This window comes from Equus quagga, unplaced genomic scaffold (assembly GCF_021613505.1).
Source record: "Equus quagga isolate Etosha38 unplaced genomic scaffold, UCLA_HA_Equagga_1.0 146_RagTag, whole genome shotgun sequence".
Classification (NCBI taxonomy): Eukaryota; Metazoa; Chordata; class Mammalia; order Perissodactyla; family Equidae; genus Equus; species Equus quagga.
The window spans coordinates 2745424-2768177 of NW_025796728.1; the positions used below are offsets into that span (position 1 = coordinate 2745424).

Sequence of the window (22754 nt, forward strand, 5' to 3'; positions counted from 1 at the left end):
TTAAAATATAAAGTTCCTAAATTATCTAAAATAGGTATAGAAATTGAAGTAAGACAAAATAAATAGAATATTTTATTAATGGAAGATGGTATCATGTACATTATTTATGTATCTCACAGAGCAAGAAAAGCAATTATTTGACCCAGTTTAGAAGGTGATATTTCTAGACCTTTACCATGGCATCAGAAGATTTCTTCTTTAGGATGCTTAGCCATTATGAGCTACCCTATCATAAAGAACTTACATATGATTGGGTTACACTATTTAAGAAAGCACTTACATATATAAAAATATATTATATTTGCAGCAATATAACACAAACCTTTCTCCATGTGCTTTAATATGGCTCATATTATCATTATTATAACTGTGACACAGGATAGACACTATAATATTCATTGATGGTTATCAGGCACTTAACCCGAGTTTTTGGAAGCTCAGAGAATGTATGTGTTACATGGGTAAAAAAATTTTTAAAAGAGTACTTAAATTTTTATTGTTTGACTCACTGACAAACAATGGGGGAACTTTCTAAGCATTAAACAATGGGTTTTAAAGATGAAAAGGCTTCCCAAAAGAAAAGGAGAGGAACTCTGTAAAACATGGTAGATGCAAAAAGGAATTCAAGAAGCATTTTGCAAGGGCTTCTATAAACGATGAGTTTCCCTACAAATATTCCAGCAGGAAACTAGCAAGTCAATTAGCGATGACACTAGTGTTGACTCACGGGTAGAGTAAAAATCAACAAAAAGTCAAATAGTTTTTTCCCCCCTTATGGATAATTATGGGGGAAAAAACCTTAGGAATATTTTCATTTCTAAACCATCTTTTAAATTAGATGAAAAGAAGCATCAGATCAAGTAGCATGAAGTGTAGTGAATATTCTAGATTCAAGTGGAGGTTTGTGTAAGTTCTTCATAACGTCAGATTTGTTCGAAGAACTTTCATTTTGAAGTTAGAAGCTGCCCAATTTTCAGTTTTTAGTTTTTCTTATTTTATGAAATAATGGGGAGAATAGATAGAAGATTCACATATATTTATTTTTATATCTTTACTATGCAAAACAGAAAGTTGTTAAGCCTATGTCAAAAATTCCTTGGCAATTTTACCAGTCCTTGAAATAGAAAAGTCTGGGAACCAGTGACCTGGACTAATTGATAAGATAGATTTATAATAAAATAATACATAATTAGACTGCTCCTAGAATACTATTCTAGTTAATAAGGTTTGCCCATTATGGGTTAACCTTTTCATTTCAGCCGTGCTCATTTGACTCAATTTGATGTGCATTATTGAAAGCCTTCAGTTATGCCGGTCATCGTCTTAAGTGACACCCATGCAAAGATGCATAAGCATGGCCTTTGCTTTTCAAGAACCGACTAGATTAGTGCAAGAGATAGACAAAGAAACCTTTATGATCTCTCTTCAATGTGATATCTGTAATCAGAATCATAGATGTGTGTGTGTGGTAGAGAAATATGAAGTCAGGGAAAGAGTTGTGGTCAGAGAAAGCTTCATAAACAAAGTAACGCTTCTGCTGGGTTTTGCTTGATGGATGGGAGAGTCCTGCAGGTGAACGTGGAGGGGAAGGCTATTCTACACAAAGGGAACCATGTGCCCAAAGGCATTGAGGCTTGAAAGAGCAGGATCATTGATACTGATGGAGCAGCCATTTCAAGTGTCAAATAAAGGAGCGGCCAGAGAAGAAACGTGAGAAGGAGCCTGGAATCAAATTATAAAGGGGCTTGCATGTTTTGCTGAGACGCTTGAACCATATTTGACATGTGCCTAGATAATCTTTGAAGGGTTTTAAGAAGGAGAGAATTGGAAATCTTCCTAAAAATGTATTGGTATCTCCCTTCTGCCATAGTAGAATACATTGAACATAACTGAATCTTTTACTGATGATTGAAGATCTTTCAGTGATATTCTCATTGAACATCAGTTCTCATTTTACATTGAACACATTGAAGGATAGAAGGTGGAGGATGTGGGCCTCTTCCATAAGGACCCAGGAAATATTTCTTGAAGTTTCTTTATAAAATCAAATTACTATAAACTTATTTTCTCTTAATTTGACTCATGCTTGTGAATATTAGTAAGGGGCTGGGGGAAGACATTTTGGTTGACAGCTTCTAGCAATTGGATTTTTCTTAATTTTACTGTAGAAAATCACTGGTTAATAGATGGTATCCACCTATGTGCTGAGTAAAGAGTAAAATTGTGACCCTTAGAGATGGAATTTGGAGATTCATTTTATGAGAATGACAGTATATTCATCATTTATTCATCATTTTTTCCCTATTCCTTTTTTTTTTTAAGATTGGCACCTGAGCTAACAACTGTTGCCAATCTTTTTTTTTTTTTTTCTGCTTTTTCTCCCCAAATCCCCACAGTACATAGTTGTATATTTTAGTCATGGGTACTTCTAGCTGTGGTATGTGAGACACTGCCTCAGCATGGACTGATGAGTGGTGCCATGTCCACACCCAGGATCCGAACCAGCAAAACCCTGGGCTGCTGAAGCTGATCACTCAAACTTAACCACTTGGCCACAGGGCTGGCCCCTTTCCCTATTCTTTACTTAGCACATAATAGCTACTGTGTATATGTATGGTGAACTGAAAAGAATTTGCAATGTAATTGGTAACATAATTTTTCTGAGGAAACTAATTAGTGATTAAACTATGGTAGTTCTTTTTTTTTTTTTTTAAAGATTTTATTTTTTCCTTTTTCTCCCCAAAGCCCCCCAGTACATAGTTGTATATTCTTTGTTGTGGGTCCTTCTAGTTGTGGCATGTGGGACGCTGCCTCAGCGTGGTCTGAGGAGCAGTGCCATGTCCACGCCCAGGATTCGAACTAACGAAACACTGGGCCGCTTGCAGCAGAGAGCGCGAACTTAACAACTCGGCCACGGAGCCAGCCCCCTAAACTATGGTAGTTCTTTGATGTGGTTTATCTTTGTATATAAACAGGGAGAACAAGTGATCATAATGCATTTCACCCTTTCAAAGACTTTACCAAAGATCTACACAAAAGGATGTTAAAAAGCTTTAGTCATATGGGCACATTACAGGGGATATTTCTGTTTAAAGGGTGGGGTCTGAATCAGCCCTGATGGCCTAGTGACTAAACTTCTGCACTCTCCCTTTGGCAGCCTGGGTTCAGTTCTCAGGCATGGAACCATGCCGCTAGTCTGTCAGTAGCCATGCTGTGGTGGTGGCTCACGTAGAAGAACCAGAACATGCAACTATACACAACTATGTACTGGGGCTTTAGTGGGGGGAAAAGAAGGATGAAAAAGGCAGGAGGGAGATTGGCAACAGATGTTAGCTTAGGGTGAATCTTCCCCTGAAGAAAAGAGAGAGAGAAAAAAAAGAATAGTCTGACTTAGAGATAGGAACAAAGGTAGGAGATAAAGTTTCTCTGAAGGGGAAAGTGCCACTTGTAAATTTCCCCAGTGTTAGAATTTGCACTGTGTTCAGTAACTCTGAACATTCTGAAAAATGACCTGCCTATTGGAAGCTTCAGGTTTGCAGATGTTCAAAATTCTTCCTTAATGTGAAATACCAATAGGAATGTTAGTACCAGGAGGCTGGGTGTATGGGCTAAAAAGTGATAAATAATCCTATTGTGGGCAAGGGTGAAATAGAGAAAAAAATAATATAAATTATATTTGAGGGGTGATGATCTCAGCATGGTTGGTTAGTATAAGAAAGAGAATCTAGAGGTTACTGTAGATTGCTTTCTGGAGTTATGAGCCCAATGTGTTAGTATAACAAAACAATCTGAACATCAGAGAACAGCTGTTTTACAAACAAGTTGAAAATATCACCTAGATCTTGAACAAGACTTGCAGTTATGTGCAGTTGCTACACATCTGAAATACTAGATGTCTTTGTTTCCAGAAGATCATACTAGATATTAGAATATAGAATATTCTTTTTTTTTTTTTTTTTGAGGAAGATTAGCCCTGAGCTAACATCAGCTGCCAATCCTCCTTTTTTTGCTGGGGAAGACTGGCCCTGAGCTAACATCCGTGCCCATCTTCCTCTGCTTTATATGTGGGATGCCTGCCACAGCATGACTTGCAAAGCAGTGCCATGTCCACACCCGGGATCCGCACCCGGGATCCGAACCCGCCAACCCGCCACCAAAGCAGAATGTGCAAACTTAAGGGCTGCACCACCAGGCCGGCCCAAATATAGAATATTCTTATTCTGATTATATTCTAATATAGAGTATCAGAACCCCGAAGCATCTCAAAGCTTGAGAGTAGTAAATCAGGAGAAAACCAGGAGTCTTAATTTACCTTGGTTGTAGTAAAAAAAAGTAATAAATGGAATAGGCTGAAAATAGGGGTTTAGTGATAGACACTTAAGAGATTTATATATATATTATATATATATTATATATATAATGTATATATATATATGTCTGTGAAGGTTATGTAAATATAATCCAGATACTTCCTTGTCTCTTGCCCCCTTTAGCAACACGTAACCCACCCACAACATTCCCTTTTCTCATTCTTCGATATTTATGGGTATTCCCAGGAGATTTTTCACCGGAAAAGTCCTATGGACTATCTATGTTTATTTTCCCTTTTTTGGCACGAAACCCCCTTCTAGGGTACTGCTGAGCGCCGCCACGTTCTTGGCACCACTGGTTTCCGCCGGGGCTATCACTGCAAATACACTAAACATCCTGTGGTCCAAAGTCTCTCAAAGTTCATTGGCAAAGAGGATCAGGACACTTAATCGTCTTCCCCTGACATTCTTAGATGGGTACCAAAGCACGAACTGTACCCAGTTTTAGTAGTTACAATCCTTTCGATTCTTACAGCTCCGGTGGGAAACTGGGGAAATCCTAATGCAGATCCCACCAGGCTGCCACAGAATTTCTCGTCTTTTCATGCGTGAGGTTTTGCTGCAGGGTCAAGCTTCCGGTGCCAGACTCTCTCTTTCCCCCAAGGAATAGCCTTCTGGTATCGCTTGGGCTCACTCGGGGCTCTCCCTGCTACCGTTCGAGGAAGGGAGATGGACGTCTTCGACTTTGAGATTGGCGTAAGTGGGACCACCTATTCAATCTTTTCAGAAAAGTAACTTATGTCTCGTGACAAACGCCGGCATAACGCAGAGGACGTGACTAAAAGGTAATTGTTAATGGAAATTATTTAAATACTTTTTAAATGAACGATTGCGAGACACACAAGGAAACGCCAGGTTTGCAGATACTTTTATTAAAGCTCTTCCGGGTGGCCAAATGCCAGTGGAACCGACGGTAGGAGTAGAGTGGACAGTGAGTGAAAACTTGTTGAGTGACTCTCAGGAAGAGTTAGCACTCAAATTTCAGGTATACAAACTCATTCTAACCACTCCATTCACTAGACCTCATGATGAGGTTCCGCAGGATCCCAGCTCCAGCTCAGGATACATTACTCATTGCAGGAGATTTTGAATTTTTCTCTTCTCTCTTTCCAGCTTTTCCCAACACCGGCTGTGAGGTTTGTCCACGACTCCTCCAACATTTAATGGGAAAGGCGCTTAGAAGAAGGCAAAGTAGGGAGGACTTTGCGGCTGTATTTCTCAAACCCGTTAAAGGGAGAGCGATAATGGGTGAGGGGCGTGCAGACTAGCTCCTTCCTTGCCCAATCAGGTGCACAGGAAGATGTCCTTTTACCAATAAAAATAAAGTTCGCTTTCCGGAGGCGGGAGGGTGAGCCTTGACTGCCAGTTCTCCAAAGCAACGATAGAATAGAGGACATAGAGTGATTGGAGGTAGGACCAACCCAGGAAAAGGGGCGCGGTGGGGGTGGGGGTAATTCTGAGCGGCGGCTGGACTGGCCAGTGGAGTGCGAGGGTTGCTGTTCCTGTTGTAGTGTTGCTCGCCAATCAGGAAGGCGAGGGAGTGGGCGGGGCGGGGAAGGGGTGGGAAGAGCTCGCAGCACCGCCGGGCGCCCGTCGGGCTCTGGGAGAGAGAGAGAAATCCGGTTAAAATCAGAGTCGGAGGGAGGTTTAACCACAGATCGGTTCCGATCGGATTATTCCTTAAAGGGGACGCGCCATTGTCAAGAGAACGGAGCCTGGGGCCCGAGGGCGGGGACCGGCGGCGCCTGAGGAGCGAGGCAGCTGCACTTGGACTGGGGACGGGTAGGTGTCGCCTGGGGAAAGGCACTTCATTTTACTTTCTCTTCCAGCCCTAGGGGCAGGCGCCGGGATGCCCGCCGACCGGCGGCCGCAGCCCTGGCGGGAGACGGTCGCCGGCCCTTTCGGCTGCCCTTCCTGATGGGAGCCGAGGGGGAGGCGGGCCAGGATGGCTGGCAAGCTGCGCCGCCCGGGCCAAGACTCGTAACGGACGCTAAACCGCGGCGCAGCCCCCGCCTCAACCGAAAAGCCGCCGGAGCGGCAGCGGGTCCTCGGGGAGCGCCGCGCGCCCCGCTCCCCCGCGTGCCGCTGCCTTGCGCGCCCCCTTCCCCGCGCGCGCTCCCTTCTGCTCGCGCGCCGCCTCCTCGCGGACTCGCAGGAGCCGCCCCGCGGAGAGAAAGGCGGCGGCGGCCAGGCGGAGGGAGGTCGGCGCCCACGGTTTCGCCTCCCCAACCCTGAAGCGAGGGCCGAGGAGCTAACTTAGCGCGGCGGCCGGCGGCCCCAGGGCGGGAAGGGGCGCTGGGGACCCCTGGAGCTCGCGGAGTCGCCAGTCCGGCCCAGCATTGTCCCGCTTTTCCTTTGCGCCCGTCTCTCCGCCCACTGCTCGTGGTCGTGGGGAGGGGTGCGCGTTCGGGCGCTGTGCCCGCGCCGCTCCGGGCCGGTCGCGCACCCCGAGACCCGGAGCCTTCCGGAGTCGGCCCCCCGGACGCCGCAGCCGCAGCTGCTGCCCGCCGTCCGGGGCGGTCCGGGCCTTGGAGTGTCTGTGCTGCTCTCGGTCTCCGCTCCGGCGCCGGCTGCCTGGGCGCTGAGCTCCTCCTAGCAACTTTTCTTTGCTGATTGATGGAAGTTGTGGCTTCCGGGCGGCAGGTTCTTTGGGCATAATCTCGTTTCCTGCGTTCTGGAGAGGCTCATTTCAAGGGCGCAATGGTTCTTGATTGCTGTCGTTCCTTTCCTCCCATCCCAGTTTTGTTCCTCGGCACCTGAAATCGCTTGTGTCGTGGATTTGCAATCATATGAGAGCATTAACTTCTCTCAGGCCAAGAAAATTTGAAAAGAACAACAACAAAAAGGCGGGGGCGAGGGGTGGGTATTGCTGATGAGGGGCAAGACTCTACGTAGAGCCGAATTTGCCTTAACCTTTGAACTGTGGAAAGTATTACTTCGACTTACTGGCGGAGGCTCTTTTGGAAGGGGGAAAAAGCAAAACAAAAAAAAACCCCAGGTTGCTAGGGCGTATTGGATTAGGAAAAAAACTAGACTTTTGGTAGAAATAAAATTAGTTTGTAAAATACTGTTCTGCCTAGCAGATATCTTCCGTAAAGTTAATTTCTACTACTGAGACCATAGGTATTATAATTGGTAACAGCAACTTTTACTATTGATAAAACAAAAACAAGTACATGTAAGATTTTTTTTCCATCTTGAGCATTATTGCTCTGCTATACCTGTCAATACTTGCTGAAGTCGTCATATTTAGAAACAGCGCATTCCTGGTTAGAGACCTAATATAGAGAAGGAATGTTTTCATAAGCATTCATTTTTGACAGTTTCTTCTTGTGCAGTACTTTGTAGAGTACTTGCATGTGCAAGTTACAGGCCTATAAACAAAGTAGCAGTGGGTGTGTTATTCTGTAGTCTTTCTTTTCTTTTCTTTTCTTTTTTTTTGCTACTCATTATCAAAAATAGCATTCCATCCTGTCTTTTCTTCCATTTTGAGTTATTTTGTAAAACACTTCTCTAGAAGAGTGAGTTTTGTTGGAACCCTGGCCCAGTGTTTTGTTGTTTTTTAAAGCAATACTAACAACTTTCCAAAGTGTTCATTGATTAACTCACTGTCTAGTAACTTTTTGAGTGGGGTGAAACATTATAGCCTAAATTCAGAGGCTCAGCAACAGCAACAAAGGAGAAACTATACTTGGGCAACTGAAAGCTGATTTCAGATAATAATGTTTGAGAGAGACTCTATTCTTCCTACAGAATTTAGGAAATTTAGACACACAAAACATGTTCTTTTGTAGTAATCTTGATGGTATCTGGCATTGTCACACCTAATATTCCCCCCACCCTCTTTCATCCTCTTCTGTGATAAGGATTGTCAGGCAAGCTTGTGGGCAGAATCTTCCTTTCCATTTTATAATAGAAAGTAGAAGATTTAAACAAGTTTCCAAATTTCTATCTTTGTTTACTTACTAGCTTATTTAAACAATAGAGGAGAGAATTTCTGAACTTTTAAAAGCACATGTAAAGAAAACATTCAGAAAGAATTACCTTTGAAATATCTAGGACATGTTTCCTGGAAAACATGTTTTTTCCTGTGTACTTTTCACATTGTTTTAAACACATTGTCTGGTATGTATACATTGCCAAGTCGTTTCTTGAGTTGTGAACTGTCCTTTGAGATCCTTGGGAACTGGGACTGTCCACCATTTCTGTGCAAATTCAGTGTGTCACCTAGTGCCTTTCTAGTGCCCAATAAATGTATTGTCTTAGGTCTTTGTGACAAAAAAAGATGATGTTCAATAGAGACTGCTTAAGAGACTTAATTTTTTTTTTTTTTTTAATAAACACGTTTCTGAACAGATTACACCAAAGAACAGCAATTGGGTTAGTGTCTGGGGAAGATATATTAATCAAGACGCTTTTTGTTCTATACAAAAATGTGATTTTATTGTTTATAGTATCTCTTTCACAGATATCTTTTGTGATATCAATAACTTGTCGCAATTATTAGAACTAGGTTTAATCTGTCAACAACATCTGTTGAGTACTTATTTAAGGAGTATCATGGAAAGATAAAGTAGAAATGGATGACCGCCATTGCTCTCAAAGGTATGCAGTTTAATGAGGAGATGCAAAATTATCATCCATAGGAAAAAAGACAGTGTGTATCTCAGCACAGAAACTGGTGTGAAGTACCAGTCACACAGGATTCACGCCAAAATGGTAAAGGAATAGTCGAATGAGAGAAGAAACCGAGATGAGGTGGGAAAGTTTTCTTTGCTTTATATAGCAGATTTTGTGATATATTTAAAAATAGATTTTAAAAAAATATGTTTGGGGGTTGGCTGGGTGTATGTTCCCTAACTTGAGCTATTTTTATCTACAAAATATTTTTTGGGGACAGAGCATGTGCTCTGAATTTCAACTATTGTTACCTCACCAGAGAGATCATCCATCTAACCCAGCTCAACTGTCGCCTTTTCTGCAAGCTCTTCTTCTATTCTAGTCATAAGTGATGCTCTTTCCTCTCGCTCCTGTAAAACACTTTGACAGTACAAGCCATACTCTGACTTACAGTATGATTATGTATTTCTTCATTAGATTGTGGACTTTGGTAAAAGCCATTAACAAAAGTTGGACCTCCTCCCTCCCTTTTTTACTGTTGCCTAAAGTATGTGAGCAGTTTTATTAGCCCACCAGTATTCTGTAAAGCCGTAAGCAGTAAAGAAGTTCAAATTATTTTACTTGGGGAAAATGTATATGTATGTTTGAAGGCAAGACCATTTTTTTCCTTATCACCAAAGTTTCACATGCTCATTGCAGAATATTGATGTGAAAGAAATATATAATTTAGAAATTAAAAGTGCCCCCATAACGCTGCCCTTAGCATATTATAACTATTAGTAATGGTTTGGTGTTTATTCTTCCAGTTCTTTCCTTTTCTTTTATTACCTTCAGATAGGACTGCCTTAAACTATCATACTTGAAATTTTTCCTGAAGTAGTTGTTTACTGGGAATGGAGAAAAATAATAGATTTTTACACACTTATTTATTATTAATTTCTCCTGGTTCAATAATTCTGATTCTTTTACCTTTTCTTGAGATACAAGGCTGCTACCAGTGTGTGTGTGTGTGTTCAAAATATAGCCTTCATAATCATTTCAAAAATTGATCAAAGCCGGGGCCTGGCCTGGTGGTGCGGCAGTTAAGTGCGCACATTCTGCTTTGGTGGCGCAGGGTTCGCCGGTTTGGATCCCAGGTGTGGACATGGCACTGCTTGGTAAGCCATGCTGTGGCAGGTGTCCCGCATATAAAGGAGAGGAATATGGGCATGGATGTTAGTTCAGGGCCAGGCTTCCTCAGCAAAAAGAGGAGGATTGGCAGCAGTTAGCTCAGGGCTAATGTTCCTTGAAAAAAAAATTCATCAAAGCCTGTGTCCCTGAACAGTTTACCTGCCTTTACCCTAAACAGTTTTTGGAGTACATGCTCTAGGCATAATCTCTTTTCATTTCTTGATTCTCCTCATCTCTAGAGAGCCATTAAAAATTGCTTTGAGGCTGCCAACAGGCACTCTTCATCGTAGCCCAAGGAGGAATGTAGGAAGACATTTGTTCATGATCAAATCATATCCAGAGGTTTTACTTTCACCTCCTGTTGCTCATTTTGAAAAGGGAGCTACAATTTAGGCCAGTGAAGTAGGTGATAAGATTCTGTTGTTCTAGGAGCTTCTTTAAGCCAACTCAGAGAGGAAAAAGGTTTTCCAAAGGTTCCTGAATAGAAAGCCCAGCTGTAAGCAGCCAGTTGGCCTAGTCAGCTGAGAAATCTCCATTCGTTCAGCAAATTTTTCTTGAGAACTGCACCTACTCTAAGCACCGTGCTAGGCATTGAGAATAAGATTAAGTCTGTTTCTACCACAAGCTAAGAGCGCCTCTGAATAGGATCCTTAAATAGAGTGGTACATGTGGATTAAAGGTAGTGTAAACAAAGGGCACAGCTAGGTGAATTTATGATTCACTCGTGTTTATTGTTCTGCAAAGCTTTTTCCAAAGTCTCCTAGCAAACGAACCTGGTCTTCCATAGGAGGTGGGTTGGGGTCCAGGGAGCCTTTTAAATTAAATCCGTCCGCTCTAGAATTTTTTTTTTTTTTTAATTTCAAACACTGCTATTCTTTTGGGGCAAAATATTTCTGAAATTCTGCATACATTGATTTCTTTGTACTCTACAAGGATCATCCATTTCAAAGACAACCATTGTGAGACTACATCTGTATCCTAGCAGATAATCAGATAATTCATAGTTTGCTGATAGAGTAGTAACATGTTCTTTTAAACTCAAAATGTTATAATAAATATATTCCTTAATCAGGATTTTCTTTAATGTTATGAAAATAATTATTATTTTGAAAAGTCGCTTGTATAAAATACAGTCTGAAGTATTTTTAACTTTTACACAATAGACTGTGTCGTCATCGTCCCCCCCCTCACCCCTGCCCCTTTGCTCGATCTTTGTATTTCTGGGGAAGGAATTGGATTACTAAGAAAGGGACTTTGTAGGACTGTCATTGATGGAATCCACCCAGGCCAGGGAAGAGTCTGACAGAGGGGTAGGTACGGCCTATGGAGTTTGACCGTAATGCAACAGTTATAATTTGTCAAGTTTCATGAAGAGTTAAGATTTTAAAATGACAGCTTTATTGAGATATAATTTACATACCATACAACTCACCTACTTAAAGGGCATAATTCAGTGGTTTTCAGCATATTCCAGAGTTGTACATCACTGCCACAATCGATTTTAGAACTTTTTCATCACCCCATCGTCTTCCCCACCTCCCTTCCCAGCCCTGGGCAACCACTAGTCTACATTCCATCTCTGTAACATTTGCCATTTCTGGACATTTCATATAAGTGAAATATAACATTTTAATAAATGTGCATTCCTGTATAAATTGGTCCCTGTAAATGTGTATAAATCCTAGGAGTAGAGAGGGTCTTTTCATGATGTGTGTAGCTCCAAGTTCAGAAATATTTTCTTTAAGAGAGAATTTATATAAATCCTTATTCTACCTACGCCTGGAGAGTAATGGGAAAAGAGATTTTTTTCCCACCGATGAAAATTATAAGACTCATTTTGGTGACACTTCTTTATATTCATTTAATCATTTGGTGACTCTTCAGTAAACATTTTTTTTTTTAAAGATTTTATTTTTCCTTTTTCTCCCCAAAGGCCCCCGGTACATAGTTGTGTATTTTTAGTAGTGGGTCCTTCTAGTTGTGGCATGTGGGACGCCGCCTCAGCATGGCTTGATGAGTGGTGCCATGTCCGTGCCCAGGATCTGAACTGGTGAAACCGTGGGCCTCCAAAGCAGAGCAGGCAAACTTAACCACTTGCCACGGGGCCGGCCCCTGAATGGTTTATACCACAAGTTCTGCATGCTGGACTTAAATAAAAGACAGTACTTCAAAAGAAGTTGAAAGTACTTCGTAAGCTCTAATCGTTGCTGAAGATAATGTGATGTTTATCTTATTGGTTGAAACTGTTGTATTGTGCAAATCACCATTTATTTGATAAAAAATAGTGCCTCCTAGGTTGATCATGATGCGCTTGTATTGCTCCTGCACAATGCTGGTGGCCTCGTAGGCACTTAATAAGTGCTTATTGATTGCCTGGTCACTGTGATCATAGATATTTTTATCAGCTCTATGAGTCCTTATTTTCCATCTTGTAATAATAATAGTAGCTAAATTTATTGAGTGCTTACTAAGTAATGTGATAAGTACTTCATATGTACTATCTTTTAAGGTAAAAGGATGCAATTTACTTTTGAGAATTTTCTGTAATTATCTCCATTGATTGTAGTTTCACAAATTTCTGATCATTTCTTTGTCTTTTTTAGATTATTTTGAACGGCCATTTTTTATCAAACCTCAGGCACTTTGATGCTGATGCTTTCTTGATGTTTCCAAGAGATGTCAACATAAGGTTTTCAGCAACTACATCCTGCTCTTGGATGACAGCATTGTAAGATAACGTCTCTTATTTCGGAGCATCCATACTTTAGAGAGATTAAAGTGTTGTTTTTAAAAAGTGTCTGAGAATTGATGAGAAAGGGTTATTAGTATGTTCACTTACTGCAATACAACCTCATTTTTTTAGGTTATAAAATAGTCATATGTGTGCTTTGTTGCCGAATGGATTTCAACATAGTATTTCAACTTCTCAGGATTCTTTGTTTTGTTTTGTTCTGTTTTGTTTTTTGGTATGTCTCTTTATTTCACGGTAACCTTCAAATGTGATATAGTTTAGTTCAATACTAAAGAATGCTGGAGAGATCATTTAAAGGCAGTTTGCAGTTTTGTTCTCCATTTAAAAATCTAAGATGGATTATGCTGTCTATAGCACTGGTAAAAAGATAGTACTTTGGTGGTTCCATTCGTGTGTCTGGGGTGTGAATGAACTCATAACCATTTATTTGCAGAAGAAACTCCAGCCATTAGTCTCCTTGGTCAGCAGTATACAGGCCACCCTATTTTGTTCATGTGTTGGCAAAACCATTCTTTTGTAAATCATGTGTTGTTTTGGGGTCGATTTGCTCTTCACTTTACTGTTAGTTGTATCTCTCTGTGTGCTCTCATTACACCTACCTGTAGAGGTTTCTTTGTTTTTCTAATTTGATGTTTTCACTGTGCTATGAGAAGAGAACCCATAGCACACTTGTTGAATGGTCGATCAAAATGATAGAAGGTTCTGAGTGAGGAACCACAGGACTTCCTGTTCATGGAGCTTTAGTGCTAGGCCCTTGTTATGTTGGTTTTTACTGCTTAGAGGACTCTTTCTTCTTTCCTAGTTTTGGGCTCTGTTTGAGGTAGGTGATGTTTCTGGAAAGCAGAAGGGGGTGTAACAGGGTGGTATAATTACCTTGTGGATGTTTAATTTCCCTTGAATAATGGACCTCTTAAAATTCTGTCTTATTAAGTCTTAACTCATGTAGATGGAAAATAATTCTTTCTTGGATGTCTTGATATTCTACTTCTTGCAAGAACCATCACAACCCCCAAGCTTGTACACTAGGATACTTGTATGCGCTGGTGTATTGTTTGTTGCAGTACAGAACGTAATCTTAATTTTCGTGAATAGAAATTAGAAGCCTTAAAGAACTGTGAGGTTGCCTGTAAAGTAGCCACATATGCCTGGTGTCTAGATATTTATATTTAAACTGGTTCTTTTGGTCATCTATTTTCTTTGAGGTAAAACTGTCTTTGTAGATGCCCTTTTCTTTGTTTGTGTTGATGATAACTTAGACTATGTCTTGTATTTAGTGTTTTTGGCAATATTGAACCCTTAGTACACTTTGAATAAATACTGGTTCGAGTTTTTGTCGTGCGTTTCTTTAGGGTTGCTTCACTCTTTCCTGTTGTGGAGCTCATGGAGTTACAATGCTTTGAGAGCTGGAATGTCCTGGGGAAAGATCTGATACAATGCCTGCATTTTGTAGATGAGGATGAGATTGGGACTTGTTTAAACTTGAATAGAATTGAGTTCTTTTTGATTCTTAGTGCAGTGTTTTTCGTCTTCTAGTATATGCTTCCCCAAGTAAAATTTTTAAGAGGTGGGTAGAATTTTAGACTTCTGTAGCCTCTATAACAGAGGTCTGGTCTGCGAAAATTTTATGTCACACCCAGCAGTATAAAAAATTGTGTCTGCATTCCCAAGATACGTTTGTTTAAAAGTATATACTACATATTTTGTACATAATGAGACATTAACAAAAAATGAGATAACGATGAAAAACATTTTAGAAAACTTTAAAATGTATTAGTTCCATGTTTTTGATTCCACTTTAAATGGTAATTTTTAAAATTAGATAAGTATGACTGAATGTCATCCCTTAAAAAAACTTTTTATTTTAAAATAATTATAGACTCACGGGAAGTTGCAAAAATAGTACAGGAGTCCTGTGTAATCTTCATGAACATCCCCTTGTTGTAATATCTTATATGACATATTAATAACAATGTTAAACCAGGAAACTGACATTGGTCCAATACTGTTAAGCAGCCATATTCGGATTTCATGGTTTTTAGTGCACTCATTCATGTGTGTGTGGGTACAGTTCTATGCGATTTGATAGCATGTCTAGTTTCATGTAACTACCACTACAATTAAGATACAGTTCTGTCACTACCAAGAAACTCTCATGCGGCTCAAGGTCCCCCCCTTCCCCAACCTCCCCATCCCTATTAACTGGCAGCCACTAATTTGTTTTCCATCTCTATAACTGTGTCATTCAGAGAATGTTACATAAATGGAATCATTCTGTACATAGCCTTTTGGGACTGACTTTTTTCACTCAATACAGTGGTATAGAGAACCATCCAAATTCTCGTGTATTATGTACTATTATGTATTAAGTACTTATGTAGTAGTAGGTTCTCTCTCTTTATTGCTGAGTAGTATTCATTGTATGGATATATCACAGTACACAGTTTAGCTATTCACCTGTTGAAGAACATATGAGTTGTTTCCAGTTTTAGGCTGTTATGAATAAAGTTGCTGTAAACATTCATGTATAGGTTTTTGTGTAAACATAAGTATTCATTTCTCCAGGATCAGTGCCCAAGAGTGCAATTGCTGGATTATAGTGTAAGTGTATGTTTAGTTTTATAAGAAACTGCTTGACTATTTTCCAGAGTGGCTGTATATTTCCACCAGCAATGTATGGAAGATCCAGTTTCTCTATATCCTTACCAGAATTTGGTATTTTCATTATTTTTAAATTTTAGCTATTCTAATGGTGAATGTAGTAATATCTCATTGTGGTTGTAGTTTGCCTTTCCCTAATGGGTAAATTAATTGTTTCCCTAATGAGCAAATTGGGTTGTTTTTCATTGTTGTGTTTTGAGAGTTCTTCATATATTCTAGATATAAACCCTTTGTCAGGTAGGCAGTTTGCAGAAATTTTCTTCCCATCCATAGCTTTTCTTTTCTTTTCTTTCCTTCTGTTTTTTTGCTGAGGAACATTGGCCCTGAGCTAACATCCATTGCCAATCGTCCTCTTTTTGCTTGAGGAAGATTGTCGCTGAGCTCAAATCTGTGTCAAGCATGGTTTGATAAGGAGTGTGTACGTCTGCACCAGGATCCCAGCCTATGAACCCAGGCTGCTGAACCGGAGCACATGAACTTCACTCTACACTACCGGGCCGGCCCCCATAGCTTATCTTTTCATCCTCTGAACAGGGTCTTTTACAGAGCAAAAAAGTTTTAAATTTTCATGTAGTGCATTCAATTATTTTTTTCCCTTTTTTAAAATTGTTCTTATGGTGTCATGTCTATGACCTTTTCATCTAGTCCTATGTCTTGAAGGTTTTTTTCCAATTTTTCTTCTAAAAGTTTTATGGTTTTACATTTTACAAGGTAATCACTTTCTTACCTTACAATTTTTGATAAAGCACCGTTACTGGTAATAAAGTAGTTGTCAGCTCTACCGTTTTCTTGCTTGCTTGTGTTTTGCTTTATTTATGTTTAATGTGCCTTTCTTTGCAAAAATCTTTAAAAAATCTATTTGTGGGTGATGTCATAATTCTGATGATAACTGCAAATCTGCTCTCTTGGGCACATGTAAGTTGTAGGGTATTGCAGTATGCTGAAAGTGAGCAGACAAGTGGGGACATCACAACCAACCTCCCCAGAGTGTGCAACGGCCACCTTTCCATTAGGAGACCTTTACCTACTGTAATATTGTGTGTGTTCAGTGTCACAGAAACCCTTCTGAGTATTTTAAGATAGAAGAGACTTAATGCAGGGTATTAAGGGCTTACAGAATTGTTAGAAGATCCTGACAGCAGGTTTTAGGGTGCCAATACCGAAGTAACCCACTAGGGTAGCTCTGCTGGAATCCAGAGCTCGTGCCACCTCCGTTGCTGTTGCACGTGCCTCCAGATGCTGGAGAGTCTGTAGGACAGACCCATAGCTGCAGTCCAGAATTAGGAAGTCAGATCCAGAAGCCTCTGCTGCTGCTGCTGCCACCACAGTGCTTCTCGTCACCAAGAAGCTGGAGGATGGACATTGGAATGATGCTGTAGAGAAATCGCACATTTCCACAACTGTGCTTGCCCCTCCAACAACTGAAAAGGTGCCTTTCAAATTGCCTGTAGGTAGACTGGAGGTCAGGAGAGGCAGTCTGTGGGATCCTGCATACTTCACATAAATGCCACGAGACTGAAGCAGCCTGACGCAGGATCAAGAGAAGCTGCTGGTATCAATCTCACATACTGAATATTAGTAAAGCTCAAATTTCAAGTTTAAGGTAACGCATATGTATAATCTGCTAGTATTTTCACTCTCTTGGCTTGATTAGCCCACCTCTGAGCAGTGCATGCACTTGTTCCACTTTGAACTTCATACATTTCAAATGATTAAGTAGTAGGAACATAGTAGGTCTGGTATGATTTTTCAAAAATTTTAAATTTATCTTAATATCTCCCAATTTCTGAAACCATATTTTTCCTTTTTATAAGTAAATACAAGTATAAAATGTTATTGTTTTGGGAAACCCTCATTAAATTCTGCCAACGTTATTCTTCACTTACTGCTGGCACCCGAGCCTTCTCTCTGTCTAGCACCTGTGTTTTCCCCGGCTCACCCTGGAGAAGAACGTGGAAGAGGTGGGCTTTCTTGTAGAACTCTTCTCTGATGCCAGAGGCTCTATAGCCAGCGCTCATCACTACTTTGGTATCTTTTTGTCAAAAATAAAGTTTGGTTTGTTTTATTGCATACTTTGGATTTTATTCCTGGGTGTAGCAAATTTCAGCACAAAACCAAAAATGAGACATACAGATATCCTTGCAAAGACTGGTTTTATATGGCCTGTGTTGGCAATTGATTTAAAAGCAATAAAATAAGTTGTACGAAAAATTTTGAGTTTGTGTTCATCTGCACTTTTCTAGTGAGAGGTCCATAGATTCTTCAGATTCTCAAAGCGGAGGCTGTGACCCAGGAAAGATTAAAAGTGGCTGCTCCAGGGGAGTAGGTTCAATCAAGATAGCTGCCAGCCATTTAATACCAAGACTTCTGCAGTCAGTCACAGACCCCATCTCTGATCTCCATCCTTTTTTCAGGACATAAAAAGAAAATTATTGTTACCCCAGTGCTTGGGGAGGAGCCAAGGAACATCATAAGAGTTGATTATTAGATGAGAAGGGATGCCTGGAAGTCAATTATATCATCCCAATAATTGCTTTTTAAAAAGGATACATTCCCATATGGTTTATGGGATCCTGAAAAATAATGGATTATTTGTGTCAAGATATATTAAAATGTTGATAATCTCTTATCCAATCTATTAGACTTTGGGGAGTTTATCTGAATGCTTGAAATAGCTATAAAAGTAATTTATGTGTTCAAATCTGGAACCCAAAAATGTATACTTTAGGAAGGAATCTATAAATTTAAACTCTATAATTCATCTAAAATTGTTGAGCTGATTCAGAGATACATAAATGCGTTGGATTTTCACATCTGATATGTCACCTTTTCACATAATTTTGCCTTATTTCTTAACATATGACTTCACCAAAGCCTAAAAGGAAAGTGGCATGGTGTGTAGAGATTTCAAAACCATTTCTTTAAACAAAATCATGCCCTGAAATCTCAAATATCAAGTGATGAAAGGAGAGACGGTTTTGTTTGAAGTAGGGGGCAAGAAAAGCCGTACGTTTTGTGCATTCCCCCTCACTCCAGTGCACAAACACACACATGAATAGGAAGAGAGCGGTGAGGGTTAGAAACAGGCCGGTGGAGTCTGTGCCAACTGAATGCTGGTTCTGCTGACTCAGTTCCACAAACACGTACAGTAGCATCTCCTGTAAGCCCAGCACTTTGGGGTCGGTTATTTGGAGTCTCTAGAAGTGCCATGGGTAGCCTCAGATTCCTCATGTATGAAACATGTAAAACATGATTTCTCTCATAGAGTTGTAAGGATTAAATAAAAAGATGTTGCTATAAAAATCTCAAAATATTATTTCAAACCTGGGATGATCTACTCTGAGTTCATTGTGTTTTATGTGCTAAAAACATTGATTATGATTTCATTTTAAAGGAAAGTATTACTGGGGCTCACAAAAGACAGTTAGGTTAGACTAACCTTAGTTCTTTTTAGATAGGATTGTTAGACTGTGGGTCAAGAGAATGCAGAAGAAACGGCATAAGCGGATTTCAGCCAGACATTTTGTAACGTTTCTTTCTGTTGACAAGGGGGAAGAGTATGGGCTGACTGACCACTCAATTAGGTGGAAATGTGATTGGTTCACTAGCGCCTCCAAAAATTAATAAACAGCGAATTGATAACAACTGGAGACAAATTTCTAGTGACATGCTGAAGGTCGCTGTCCATATTTTTGGAATGATGTGAATGAAAACATTGATAACTATGCTTGTCAAATTTTTGGATGAAATGAAATTTTTAGGGATAACTTTTGAAAATAATATTTCTGACTGCAAAGGTGGGCGGAGGCTAACAAGATCTTTTAATGGAGCTTGATGGGAAGGTCCTATATATGGGTTCAGAAAACAGCCACATAATTATAGCGGTGAGGGAGATGCAGTTAAACAACTTAGGTGTCTTTCTTACTGTAATAAACTCAACGTGGATATAAAATGTATTGTGACTACCGCAAAGGCTTCATAGAACCATTGTCTGGACTAATAAGAGGAAGAAGTTCAGAAGGGAAGTGTGTTAGTCTTACTTTGTTCTGTATTATCCAGATTATACCTGGAGTATTGTGTTGGGTTCTGGATGTCACATTTGAAAATGAGCCAGAAAACAGAAAATGTGTTGGCGAGGATATGGAGAAGTTGGAACCCTCATGCCTTGCTGGTAGGGATGTAGAATAGTGCAGTTGCTATGGAAAACAGTTTGGGGGCTCCTCAAACAGTTAAACCTAGAATTACCATATGACCCAGATATTCCACTCCTAGGTATATACCCAGAAGAATTGAAAATAGGTATTCAAACAAATACTTGTACATGAATGCTCATTCATAGCTCTGTTAACATTAGCAAAAGGTAGAAATAACCCAATTGTCCGTTAACTGATGAATGGATAACCAAAATATGGTGTATTCATACAATGGAATATTGTACAGCTGCAAAAATGATAAATGCTACAAAGTGCATGAAACTCAAAAACATTATGCTAAGTGAAGGAAGCTGGACACAAAAGATCACATATTGTGTGATTCTATTGATATAAAATCGCCAGGACAGTTAAATCTATAGAGACATAAAGCAGATTAGTGGTTGCCAGGGGCATGGATAGTGGGGAGTGACTGCTTAATGGGTGCAGGTTTCCTTTTGGGGTGATGAAAATGTTATGGAACTAGATAGAGGTGTTGGCTGCAAAACATTGTGAATATATTAAATGCAATTGAATTGTACACTTTAAAATAGTTAATTATATTTTATATGGGTTTTACCTTAATTAAAAAAAAGGTCAGTATATATAAATCAATTGAATAGTATTCAGTCCAGAAATGAATGAACCCTATGATTAATTGATTGATATATATGTGTGTGTGTGTGTGTATATATATATATAAATTTTTTTTGACAAAGGTGCCAAGACAATTCAATAGGGAAAGAATAATCTTTTCAGCAAATGGTACTGAGACACTTGGATATCTACATGCAAAAGAGCAAATTTGACCCCCTTTCTCATACTGTACACAAAAGCTAACTAAAAATGGCTCATAGATCTAAATGTAACAGATAAAATTATAAAATTCATGCAAGAAAATATGAGTAAATCATAGTGACCTTGGGTTAGGCAAAGCCTTCTTAGATATGACAATAAAAGCACAAGCAACAAAAAATAAAATAAATTGGACTTCATCAAAATTCAAAACTTTTATGCCTCAAAGGACACCTTCAGAAAGTGAAACAACAATCCACAAAATGGGAGGAAATATTGGCAAGTCATATCTAATAAGAGACTTGTATCTTAGAATATATAAAGAATTCTCACAACTCAATGATAAAAAGATAACCTAATTAAAATGGTGAATAAATTGGTGAATTTTATGGTATATGAATTATATCTCTATACAAACTGTTATCAATAAGTCATGTGGAATATGTTTACAAATTTCCAGTCTTAGAGCATTCAAAATTGAAATCCTACTCTTTTTCGCTGCTTCTCTTTTTCTCTTTTGCTCTCCCCGACTCCATCTCCCAACTTGTATCAGCTGTACCTTTTACACTAGCAAGGCTAAAAACATTTACATTCTCTTCTGTAAATTTAATGAGGTCTTTGGTGCTTTGTTTTATGTTGGTCCTACATCTTTTAATTGTGCAGATATTCACTGCAGAGCAGAGTAGTGAGTTACGATTACGTTGCCTTCTCTGCATGCCAGTGCCATGACCCCATGCCAATGGAAGGATGATGTTCTTAGTATCAAAGACAAATGGATTTTCTTTTCCTGTAATTCATCAGTTACTCAAAACCATGTCATATATACATTTTTTTCACATTTGAACAATGACTTCCTTGAATAGCTCTTTTGTTTTTCCTGATGTATCATGTTGGTTGTTTTTGGCAGCATTTGACAGAATATCCAACCACAGGTGACATATTCGATTGTCCTGACCTTTCTCTTATTGCCAGTGGCTGCTGTAGCTCCAGGCATGTTTTTCTTAGTTACTACAAGGCAGGAAGAAGGGGATAGCATGGGTGTTGCTTCTTTCGGCTCTTCCCCCTCTTAAAACATGTTTTTGAAAAAATTTAAAATTTATTGAAAAGTTGTGAAAATAGTAATATGAACTCTTGTCTTTCACCCAGATTCATCAGTTATAAACATTTTGCTCCATTTGCTTTTTCCTTTCTTTATCTTTGTCTATCTAGATCTAGAGTAGTTTTTATTTTGGTGAATCTTTTGAGAGAAAGTTGCAGAGATCATCACTCTTTACTCTTAAATCCTTCACCACTTACCACCTAAGAAAAGGACTTTTTCTCATGTGATGCTGGAATGATGATCAAGTTCAGGAAATTTAATGTTGTTAACTGTCACAGATTGAGTTCTCTGGGAAGCAGCTGCTGAGCCAGAATTAGGATGACACAAAAGTAAAGGGAGGAAGCAGGGTTGGGCAGGTAGAGCTGTCAGATTGTGATGATACCCTGTCTGTTGGCACAAGGAGCAGATCTGGAGTCAAGATTGTTCGTTAGAGGAGTTCCGTGTTGGCACGTACCTTTCCTTTCTCACTTATGGGCTGGGAGCTTTCCAGAGAACAGTGAGACTCTCTTGAAAGCTGAAGCCAACTCCGATGAAGCTAATAGCTTAACCACATTCCTCACACCTGGTGGTGAGTTTTGGATGTGAGTGGTACCTCTCCATGTCTACCACAATACAATACTATTATCTAATATACAGTCCCTATTCAAATTCACCGTTTGCCCTGTAATGTTCCTTTAGCAAATTTCCCCTGATGAGATCTCTCTTTTTATCTTGGAGGAAAATCTTTTAAGAAGCTCCCCAGATGACTTTCCTGTATGTCTCATTGACCTGAACTGAATTGCTTGTCCACAATGGGACAGGAGCAGTTGCTCAGGCCAGTTGCTGGCAAAGGAGAATGGGATTTCCAGGCTTAGTCTAGACATGTAGTGATTCATCTCATGGGTCTGGGAGAGGGGCTACCTTTTCTAATCATGTGCGTCTCACCTGATACCTTAACAAAAAAAGAAAAAAGTTAGTTTTCTTGAGCGAGGAATAAGGGACTGAAGCTGTGGATAGTCAATCAGCAGCAGTCTGCTGGAGTTTTCTGGTGCATGTCTTCTTCTTTTATTGAGAAAAGAGACATATGCCTTCCTGTCATTAAACCAGCTTCTTAGTTATTC

General features: G+C 39.7%; 1 protein-coding gene across 1 annotated transcript in view; it reads left to right on the top strand.

Annotated features, from left to right (window-relative positions):
- Nucleotides 1-6020: 6020 nt before the first annotated feature.
- LOC124232912 (protein furry homolog-like) overlaps nt 6021-22754 on the top strand; it is a 243199-nt gene continuing 226465 nt past the window's right edge. The window contains exon 1 of the mRNA XM_046649823.1: nt 6021-6152. The gene's annotated coding sequence lies outside the window, so the exon portion shown is untranslated. The remainder of the gene's footprint in view (nt 6153-22754) is intronic.